The following is an 11,934-nucleotide window of genomic DNA, read 5'->3' as shown; positions in this document are numbered from 1 at the left end:
CATATGGGCTCAGAATTGACATATCTTCTTGGTGCTTTTCTTTTATTACATGATACCCTTTTTTATTTCCTGTAGATATTTTTGCTTTAAATCTATGTTGTCTAACATGAATATTTTTGCACTAGCTTTCTTTTGGTTAGTATTTGAATGGTAATTTTTTCACACCTTTATTTCTAAACATCCTGTGCAGTTTGTATCATGAATATGAGGCACACACTTGCATTTGTTATTTTTAAACCCAGTTCAACCTTCTGTTTAAAATAAGAGTGTAGGGGCCAGCGCTGCGGCATAGAGGGTAAAGCTGCCACCTGCAGTGCCGGCATCCCATATGGGCGCTGGTTCCAGTCCTGGCTGCTCCTCTTCCAATCCAGCTCTCAGCCATGGCCTGGGAAAGCAGTGGAAGATGGCCCAAGCTCTTTGGGCCCCAGTATGCACTTTTTGGGGAGACCCGAAAGAAGCTCCTGACTCCTGGCTTCGGATCGGCCCAGTTCTGGCTGTTGTGGCCATTCAGGAGTGAACCAGCGGATGAAGGCCTCTCTGTCTCTCTGCCGCTGCCTCTCTGTAACTCTGCCTGCCAAATAAATGAATCTTGAAAAAAAAAATAAAATCACAAAACATGAAATTAAAAAGTAATAAGATTAAATGAGAGGTTAATCTTTTGTTAGTTATAATTAGTGGTATATTTACATCCATTTCTTTGAACTTATTTTTTTTTTTAATTTAACTTTTTCCTTTGCTTTTTTGTTCTTATTTCCTACCTTCCTTAGATTGTTTATTATATTTTTTTCTTGGTGCTTTGAAAACCCTATGTTATTTTATTGATTACACTAAAGCTATTCGGTATCTGTCCTCTTTTTTTAAAATTTATGTTTAAAGATTTATTTATTTATTTGAAGGTCAGAGTTACACACAGAGAGAAGGAGAGACAGAGTGAGAGAGAAAGAGGTCTTCCATCCACTGGTTCACTCCCCAATTGGCCATAACAGCTGGAGCTGTGCTGATCCAAAGCCAGGAACCGGAGCTTCTTTCAGGGCTCCCATGTGGGTGCAGGGGCCCAAGGACGTGGGCCATCTTCTACTGCTTTCCCAGGCCATAGCAGAGAGCTGGACTGGAAGTGGAGCAGCCGGAACTAGCACTGTCATCCATATTGGGATGCTAGCACTGCAGGCAGTGGCTTTACCTGCTACACCACAGCGCTGGCCCCTTTCCTCCTCTTTCTAAACATAAAATACTTTACTGTAACAACTCAATCTCTCTCTTCTAGCATTTTAGTATCATTATTTTTCAATGCAAAAAAGGGACATTATTACAATTTTTATAATGATTGTTAGTTATATTTATAATACATGTTAACATTTCTGTGTCAATTTTTATTTCCTGAATTCCATACTTTCCTTTGAGTTAACATTTCTTCTTTAGTAAGTCTTTACTGAGGTTCTTTGGTTACTCTCATGGTCTTTTTTTTTTTTTTTTTTTTTTTGACAGAGTTATAGATAGAGAGAGAGAGACAGAGAGAAAGGTCTTCCTTCCATTGGTTCACCCCCCAAATGGCTGCTATGGCTGGCGCTGCGCCGATCTGAAGCCAGGAGCCAGGTGCTTCCTCCTGGTCTCCCATGGGGTGCAGGGCCCAAGCACTTGGGCCATCCTCCACTGCCCTCCAGGGCCACAGCAGAGAGCTGGACTGGAAGAGGAGCAACTGGGACTAGAACCTGGTGCCCATATGGGATGTTGGCACCGTAGGCGGCGGATTAACCAAGTGAGCCACAGCGCCGGCCCCATCATGGTCTTGCTAAGACTGAAAATGTCTTTATTTGCCCTTTTGCTTGAATGATTGGTTGGCAGGTTATAAAAGTATAATTGTACAATTAATTTTCTTTAGCACTTCCCTTCTAGTCTTTACTAATCTTTTTTTAAAAATTACTTATTTATTTGGAATGCAAAGCAACAGCCAGAGATGGAGAGGCAGAAGCGATTTTCCATACACTTACCCGGTCCCCAAATTGCCGCAACAACCAGAGCTGTGGGCCAAAGGCAGCGGCCAAGAACGGCATCCTGCACTCCCACAGGGTGGCAGGGACCCACGTGCTTCCCAGGTGCACTGGCAGGGAGCTGGATCAGGAACCAAGCAGGGAGGACTGGAACCAGCCTCCAAAATGAGATGTCAGCAGCGTTCAACCTGCGCTTGGTCTTCACCATTCATGATTATTCTGTTTGTCTAAACCTCACACCTCTTCAGGTCATTATCTTTTTTTCTATGGGAGGTTTTAGGTTTAAAAAAAAAAATCCTGATGTCCTACAATTCTACCTCCATGTACTTAGCCACGAATTTCTCTTAATTAACTCTTGCCTTTGCTTGGAGTATCCTTACAACCCTAAAAAGCACAGCGTTTTCAGTTCTGGAGAATCTTCAGCCAGTATTTCACTGATATCTTTTTCAGCAGCCTTTTGTTTTACTCTTTGTACAATTTCCTGTAGAGTACATCTGAGCTCCTCAACTTATTTTCCATGTCTGTTAAATATTCTTTTACACATATAATTTTTAAAGATATATTTATTTATTTGAAAGTCAGAGTTACACAGGGAGAGGAGAGGCAGAGAGAGAGAGAGAGAGAGAGAGAGAGAAAGAGAGAGAGAGAGAAAGAGAGAGAGAGAGAGAGAGAGATCTTCCATCCAATGGCTCACTCCCCAGTTGGCCGCAACAGCCAGAGCTGAGCAATCCAAAGTCAGGAGCCAGGAACTTCCTCTGGGTCTCTCATGTGGGTGTAGGGCCCAGGGACTTAGGCCATCTTCTGCTGCTTTCCCAGGCCACAGCAGAGAGCTGGATAGGAAGTGGCGCAGCCGGGACTTGAACCAGCACCCATATGGGATGCCTGCACTGCAAGCAGTGGCTTTACCCACTACGCCACCACACAGGCCCCTACAAATATAATTTTAAAAAATTTTTCTGCAGCGAGCTCTGGCCAAAGTCTTCAGTATTAGATTCATTACTTTGTTCTTCCATTTTTCTCCAATCTAAAGTTTACTTCAATTATTGACCTTGTATTATAAGACTATATTTTTGATTTTCAAAATTCGTTATAGATATATTTCCTAGCTACCTGTTCTCATGTTATTCCTGGCTATTTTTGCAGGATAATTTCTTGCCTTCTCAGCATATTCTAAATGTAATTATTCAAATTATTTGTTGGGGCCTCCTGGCTCACGTGATGTTTACTATTTGTGTGCTGGTATGCTATCTGTTCATGTGTTTTTGAATATTGGCTAGAGAGTACCAAAAAGGGACTTTCATAGATGGTCCTTGCTCTCCCTAGCCCCGCCACAGACACACACACACACACACACTGCATTGCTAGCCTCTGGTCTAGAGCCAGCTAGTAAAGGACATTTTGAGGCTCCCATTCTCTGGTGGCACCGAGGTTTTGATGTAGCAGTTCCTGTGATCAAGCCAGAGGGGCTTGGATGCTGGTCAGGAGGGTGTGTCTCGGTCCTTCTCCCCACCAACCGCTCTTACAAAACTGTACTGCAGGCAGCAGGCTGACGACAGTTTCAGTTTCCTCTCCCAAGCAAGCAGCTTCAGCCAGCCCTTGCTGCTGGCCTGAGCCAGATCCCCATCGCCATTCCTCACGAGCACACTACGCCCTTCCTTGGACCTGAGAAACCATCTGGCTGCATCCATAGCCTCAGGACTGTACTCTCTGCACTTCTGTTCCATGGATGCTCTGTTTCTTTTTGGGTTTCTGTTTATCTATCTTCCATAGATATTGACTTATTTTTTAAATCTCTTTACTGTCTGACTTTAAAAAAAAGATTTATTTATTTTAAAGGCAGAAATACACACAGAGAGAAGGAGCAAGAGATATCTTCTATCTGCTGGTTCACTCCCCAAATGGCCACAACAGCCCGTGCTGGGCCAGGCCAAAGCCAGGAGCCAGGAGTTTCATGCAGGTCTTCCAGGTGTGTGATGGGGCCCATGCACTCGGGCCACCTTGCGCTACTACACGTCTTGAACACCTGTCTGTGCGAGGACAGAGCGTCCAGTAAGAAGTCACCTGAGTACCTCGCTGTGCAGGTGACAAGCTTGTCCTCACCTCAGGAGGACCCTTCACTCCACCAGGTGGTGCTACAGTCACAACTGAGACACTGGCTCTGCAACCTTCCAGGCTCCGCGGGAACCACATCCACGCCTTCTGTGTAGCAGTGTGCCACTCTAGAGTTGAAAGGTGCTGTCCAGTTATCCCAGCTCCATTTTCCATGTGAGGACCAGGCTCTTAAAGGAATGGATTGGCCCAAGGTCTCCCAGCTGGTTGTAAAGCTGGGTGTGACAATCCCACCAGCCTGCTTTACAGATGTACTGGGATGACAAAATGTCTTCAAAAATTTCCTTCTAAACTCTCTGGATGACTAAATCTAAACACAACAAAATGGTTACATGAAATCATCCTTAAGAAAGTTAATTAGGTTGATGGCCCATTGACTTCAGTTATTTTACTAAACTGGATCTCAGTAACACTAAAACATTTGGACTTTATCTTGAATTTAGTTATTCAGTAGCAGCCAACAATAATTTTTCTACTATTTCATAAAGGAACTTATGGAAAAGTGGGCAAAAGAATACAGGAGAGGTTTAACATATGGTGTAAAGTTACAGAGGATAGGTGGTATTCGTTAACTCGGGTGGAACAAGACTAACCTCTGAGCATCTGTGTATAACAGATGCTCTTGAATAGTCCTGGAAAAAGTTATGGAAGGCAAGTCTGACATTTAAGTGGAGAGAAGAATATTATGAAAAGGGCAGGGGTCACATGTTTAATAGACGTTGCTAGCAGATTTAATAAAGCATAAATGGTATATTTGTGGATGCTCAAAAAGACAAGCCTTGGGGCCAGTGTTGTGGCATGGCAGGTTACACCACCACCTGTGACTCCAGCATCCCTTACGGTTGCTGGTTCGAGTCCTAGCTGTTCTACTTCCCATCTAGTTCCCTGTTATTGCACCTGGGAAAGCACTGGAAGATGGCCCTAGTGCTTGGGACCCTGCCACCCAAGCAGGAGACCTGGATGCAGTTCTAGGCTCCTAGTTTCTGCCTGGCCCAGCCCCAACCACTGTGGCCATTTGGGAATTGAACCAGTGGATGGAAGACACACACACACTCTCTCTCTCTCTCTCCTTTTCTCTCTCTCTCTCTCTCTCTCTCTCTCTGCCTTTCAAGTAAATAAACAAATATATTTTTTTAAAAAGTGTCTTGATGAATTCCTGGGCACACAGAGGGCAGGTGGGTGGCAGTGGGGGGTTCTGAGATCTGGGACTCAGTGTCTCTGAGGAGATGATGTTTCAGCCAACATTTGGAGGGCACATGAGGTTCACCTAGAGAAGAGGATAGATGTTCAAGACTTGAACAAAGTGGCACGAGCAGAGGCTGTGGAAGCCCAGGGCCCAGGCATGGAGGGCTGGGAGGACGAGTGGCTGTCACTGTATTTGTGCCAAAAGCAGGCAGAGAGCAGGGATGGGCTTTAAATGAGAGGTGACGATGAGAGGGTCACATGAAGAGCAAGTCCTTCCAGGCGCGCTGTTCAGAACAAAGGGATGACAGGAAGGAAGGAGGGCTGGCAGTGTGGCACAGCAGGTCAAGCCTGTTTCTATGGCGATGCTGGCATCCCTTATGGGCACCAGTTAAGACCTGGCTGCTCCACTTCTGATCCAGCTCCTTTCTAATGGCCTGGAAAAGTAGTGGAAGATGGCCCAAGTGCTTGGGCCCCTGCACCCACGTGGGAGACCCTTCTAGAAGCAGCGTCTGGCTTCTGGCTTCGGATTGGCCCAGCTCTGACCATTGCAGCCACTTGGGGAGTGAAACAGCAGATGGAAGACCTCTTTCTCTCTCTGCCTCTCCTTCTCTCTCTCTGTGTGTGTAACTCTTTCAAATAAATAAATAAAATCTTTTTTTTTTTAAAAGAAGTGACCTCAAACTATTTAAGTGTATCCCAGTATACCCATACTAAATGTATTCCTGACTCAACCCTCCAGTACCAACACCACTGGCCGGATGGGCGCGTGGAGAAAGGAAGTTGAAGCAGAAGGAGACAGAAGCCTCAAGAAATTGCAGTGACATGATCTTTTGCAAATTTTTCTTAAACATGACCACCTGGAACACATTGTAAGGATCCTCTTGAGTGCTCTATCATTAAGCTTTATTAGTTTTATGATAAAACAGATTTCATTTAATCTTTGCAATGGTCCCATCATATTGGTTTTTAAAAAAAATCCCTTATCTTAAAGATGAAAAGAAACAGAAGGTCTTTGTTAAGATGCCCAGAGGGGTCGATACTGTGCAGCAGGTTAAGCGGCTGCTTGGGACACCCTCATCCCACGTCACAGTGCCTGGGATGGAGTCCCACCGCTGCTTCTGATCCAGCTTCCTGCTAGTATGTACCCTGAGAGGTAGCAGATGATGGCCCAAGTATTTGGGTTCCTGACACCCACATGAGGGACCCAGATGGAGTTCCTGGCTCCTGGGTTTTGCCTGGCCCAGCCCTTGCTGTTGCATGTATTTGGGAAATGAAGCACTGGATAGATGATGTCTTTTCCTCTCTGGGTCACCCTCTCTCTGGGTTACTTTGTCTTTCAAATCAATCAATCAAGTTAAAAAAAAAAAAAAAAGATGTCCAAGATTCTCTGGCTGATGGTGGAGCTGGAACTTGCTCCCAGGTTTGTGTGTTCTGCCTCCTGCACACTGGCCTGATGCATCACACACAAGGGAGTAGGAAGTGAGCTGAGATGTGATAAGGGAGTAGGATGTGAGGAAGTGAGCCGAGATGGGGCTGGGCCTCAGAGAGGGGGAGGTGTGGTTCAGCTGATGGAAAATGGGAGACGCGATGACTCAAGGACAGTACAGGGGTTCATCGCACAGAGAGCCTCCCATCCTTTTAAGACTGATTTATTGGAGAAGCAGAGCAACCCAGAGAGGAGACACACACACACACACACACACACAGTCTCCATTTGCCAGTTTACTCCCAAATGGTCAAAAAAGCCAAAGCCTGGAAACCGGAACTCCATCCAAATCTCCCTTATGGTTGGAGGGGCCCAAGCACTTGGGCCATCTTCCATTGCGTTCCTGGGAACATTACTGGGGAGTTGGATAGATAATGGAGCAGTGGAGTCTTAAACCAGTGCTGCCAGTGTTACAGATGGTGGCTTAACCCACTGTGCCACGATGCAGGCCACATGAGTTGTATTTTAAAACCCTAAATTGACGCTGGCGCCACAGCTCACTAGGCCAGTCCTCTGCCCGTGGTGCCGGTACTCTGGGTTCTAGTCCCGGTTGGGGCACCAGTTCTGTCCCGGTTGCTCCTCTTCCAGTCCAGCTCTCTGCTGTGGCCCAGGAGGGCAGTGGAGGATGGCCCAAGTGCTTGGGCCCCTGCACCCACATGGGAGACCAGGAGGAAGCACCTGGCTCCTGGCTTCGGATCTGCGCAGTGCCGGCCACAGCGGCCATTTGGGGGGTGAACCAACAGCAGGAAGACCTTTCTCTCTGTCTCTCTTTCTCACTGTCTGATTCTGCCTGTCAAAAACAAAACAAAACCCTAAATTGGGGCCAATGTTGTAGCATAATGAGTTAAGCCATCGCCTGTAAAGCAGGCATCCCATAAGGGCGCCAGTTTGAGTCCTGGCTACTCCTCTTCTGATCCAGCTCCCTGCTAATATGACTGGACCAGCAGCAGAGGATGGCCCAAGTGCTTGGGCCCCTGCACCCATTGGGGAGACCCAGATAAACTCCTTGGCTCCTGGCTTCAGCCAGGCCATTGCAACTGTTTGGGAAGTGAATCTCCCTATTTCTCCCTCCCTCCCTCTCTCTCTCTCTCTGTAACTCTGCCTTTCAAATAAATAAATAAATAAATCTTTTTTTAAAACCCTAAGTTAAAGAACTACCAGGCATTAATTTTTTTATATTTTATTTATTTGAAAGGCAGAGAGATATACATATGCAGAGAGAGAGAGAGAGAGAGACCTCTCCCACTCACTGCCTCATTTCCTAAATGCCTGCAACAGCCCGGGCTGGGTCAGGACAAGGCTGGGAGCCAAGAATGCCCCATGTGGGTGGCCAGGACCCAACTACCCGAGCCATCGCATTGTGCATCCCAGGAGCACATTAGCAGGAAGCAGGAAAAAGAGCCAAACCAGGATTTGAACCCAGCCACTCCAATATGGGATCCAGGCATCCCCAGCAGGATTTTATCCACTGTACCAAATGCCCAGCCTCCCCGATATGAGGCAGTTTTTGATGGCTGTTTCAACCAGCTGGCCCAGCAGCTAGAAGACTCTGCTGTGTGTGAGCTCTCTGAACAAGGCGGTATCTGAAGAAGATGCTCCCGGCAGAGGGTCCTTCAAGTCAAGCCACAGCCCCTGGCTGGGGTCCCTCTTTGTCAGCACCAACCTGTCCTTGGTATCTCTGCGTAGACCCCAGGGTTTTCTTGAGGACAAAGAACCCACATGTGTCACACTTGTTCTGAAAACGCGCTAGACTGTCCTTCAACTGGCTAACTCCAGTCTCCTGGTGCGATCCCTGGGCGCTGGCACCTGGGTCTGGTGACTGTGCTGCCCACACCCACTCTGCCGTGTGGCTGTCCTCCTCATGATGCACGAGGGCCCTTCTCAACATTCCCTACTGTGCTGAAGGACTTCAAACTGTCCAGCCTCCTCCACAGGTCATGACTGTGTTGATCTGGGGTAGGGTCCACGTTAGGGTTTTTGTTTGCAATAAGGAACTTGGTTACTCTAGTGTGTGTTAAGGGTTGATGCTACTGCTGTATGATGTTTAAATATCACTGCCCTCACGAAGGCTCCCCAACTCCCTCCTGCACTGCCCGGGGGCGTGGCTCATGCTGCCCCAGATGTTAGGCAAACCTCTTCCACGTCTCATCACTTGTGCAGGCAGTCACGTGCATCTGCCCCCATGCTCCCTCTCCCGCTCTTGGATAATTACAATCCAGATCCCCAGTGTGGCACATCTGCAGATCAATTTTTAAATAAAAGCGTTACTGAGATGCAATTTTACATCACAACATTTGCCCATTTAAAATATACAATTGGGTGGCTTTTTAGAATTTACAAGACTGTGCGACTGCCATCGCCATCTAATTTCAGGTAATTTTCCTCACCATGGGGCTGGCGTGAGGACTCAGTGGGCTAAGCCGCCACCTGGGACACTAGCATCCTGTATAGGCATGCTGGTTCAAGTCTTCTCTACTCCACTTCCGATTCAGCTCCGTGCTCGGAGGACAGCAGAAGATGGCCCAAGTGCTCTGGCCCCTGCCACCCACTGGGGAGACCCAGATGAAGCTTCTGGCTTGGGCCCAACCCAGTCCCAGCCCAGCCCCCGCTGTTGCAGCCATTTGGAGAGTGAACCAGTGGGCAGAAGACCTCTTTTTCTCCCTATCTTTTCTTTCTCCTTGCCATTCTGCCTTTCAAGTGAATAAATTTTTTTTTTAAACTTACAACCATTAGTGTATACTCCCTATTCCTCCCTCCCCTGGCAACCTCTTTACTTTTTTTAAAAAATTATTTATTTATTTATTGGAAAGGCAGGGATAAAGAGAGAGGAGATAGAGAAAGAAATCTTCCATCCGCTGGTTTACTCCCCAAATGGCCACAACAGCCTGGCCTGGACCAGGCTGAAGCCAGGAGCCAGGAGCTTCTTCCAGGTCTCCCACATGGGTGCAGGGGCCAAAGACTTGGGCCATCTTCTACTGCTTTACCAGGCGCATTCGCAGGGAGCTGGATTAGAGATGGAACATCTGGCTCTCAAACTGGTGCTCATCCGGGATGCTGGCATCACAGTGGCAGTTTAACCCTCGTGCCACACCACTGACCTCACATTTTGTGTTTTCTTATACAGGCAGAAGATAATCCTGGAAGGACTTTCTGGAAACAAATAACAGGAGTTTCCTCTGGAAATGAGAGCTTAGTGTCCAGGGGCCAGGCTGAGGCATTCAATGGTATCCCTTCATACCATCTGAATTTGAATCATCTGATTGTGTGACTTCTGCAATACCAAGTAAATTTTTAAAAACCTGTGAACTGTACATTTGTTATCTTATAAAAGCTTTATATTATTGTTATCAAAGATACTTTTTAGCTAACTTTTATATCCTTAGCAGGAGGTCTGATTTTTAATTCTGTAAGCCTTTTTTCATTAGCTATACGGTAAGGTTTTAAGAACAGAGACTATTTCATATCATTTATTCATATGAATTCACAAAACATTTTTTCAAATGTGTATTTTTATTTATTTAAAAGGCAGAGTTACAGAGGGAGGAAGAGAGATAGGGAGAAATCTTCCATCCGCTAGTTCACTCCTCAAAGCAATGGCCAGGGCTAGGCCAGGCTGAAGCCAGGAGCTTCCTCTGGGTCTCCCATGCGAGAAGCAGGGGCCCAAGGACTTGGGCCATCTTCTGCTACTTTCCCAGGTACATTAGCAGGGAGTGGAAATAGAGCAACCAGACTCCAACTGGCACCCACATGGGTGTCTGCATTGCAGGCACAGGCTTAATCAGCTATGCCACAACCCTGGCTCTCATTTTTTAAAACATTCATTTATTTATTTGAAAGGGAGATAGAAACAGAGAGACAGACAGACAGACAGACAAACAGGCTGGGGCTGGGCCAGGTTGAAGCCAGAAGGCACAAACTCTATCTGGTCTCCCCGACGAGTGACCCGGGCCCAGGCACTTGGTCCATCATCCACGGATTTTTTTCAGGCACCAAGCAGGAGGACAGACCGGCAGTAGATCAGCTGGAACTTGAACTGCCAGTCTAATGTGCGATGCTGCTATTGCAAGGAGACTCAACCTGCACTCACCTGGGAGACCCAGAAGAAGTTCCTTGCTCCTGGCTCCGGTCTGGCCCAGCCCTAGCCATTGTGGCCATTTTGGAGAGTGAACTACCAGATGGAAGATCTCGCTCTCTCTCTCGATTGCTCGCTCTCTGTGTGTCTTTCCCTGTCTCTTTGTCCCTCTACCTTTCAAATAAACAAGACAAATCTTAAAATAATAAAACAGCAATTACCTCCTATGTTCATAGGAATTCAGAAAGCGTTCTCTTCAAGCATCTGGAGCGTGTCAGGCCTTGTGCTGGGGCTGTAGGAGCAAAGATGACAGAACACCTGACATCAGTGAGGAGTTAGAGGGGGCCGGGGTGAGCAGTGAGCCGAGACGGCTTGAGAAGGCACAGGTCGACCTGAGTCTTGGAGTGGGGGGTGTACTCAGCTGGGAAAATGTTCTGTCACACTGAGTACGGTCAGGGGGGCCTGGCGGGCAGCGGGCCTCACACCGCTCTGCGTGTGTGTGCCTCTAAGCCCACCACTTACACAGACGTGCAGGCCTCGTAACCACCGCTTAGGCGGCTTCTGTTACTGTTCCCACTTCATAGATGAGGAAACTGAGGCTCGGAGTCATTAGGAGCCAGTGACCCGCAGTTCTGATGAAGCCTAGGCAGCGTGGCCTCAGCACCCACAGGCGTAACTTGTTTTATTCCTTCATTGGGGCCGAACTACAGGATTAGATATTAGAGAGGGGTATGAAAAGAGCCAAGAACTGCGCACCATGACTGCGATGTGGAAGGCGTTGGCTCGAGGTAGCCATTACATCTCAGAGGCCAAAGACATCTCCCAAAGAGCACAGAGTGGAGAGATGCTGGGGGCACAGCTGGGGACATCCAAATTTAAGGGGTTGTAGAGAAGATGGAGAAGGTCAGACGGGTGATTCAAAGCCCCAACATGAGGGCCGGCGCTGTGATGTAGTGGGTAAAGCCGCCGCCTGCAGTGCCAGCATCGTAGATGGGCACCGGTTCGAGTCCTGGCTGCTCCACTTCCGATCCAGCTCTCTGCTATGGCCTGGGAAAGCAGTAGAAGATGGCCCATGAGGGGAACCCGGAAGAGGC

Source organism: Lepus europaeus, chromosome 5 (genome assembly GCF_033115175.1).
Source record: "Lepus europaeus isolate LE1 chromosome 5, mLepTim1.pri, whole genome shotgun sequence".
NCBI lineage: Eukaryota > Metazoa > Chordata > Mammalia > Lagomorpha > Leporidae > Lepus > Lepus europaeus.
This window is presented reverse-complemented; position numbering follows the sequence as displayed.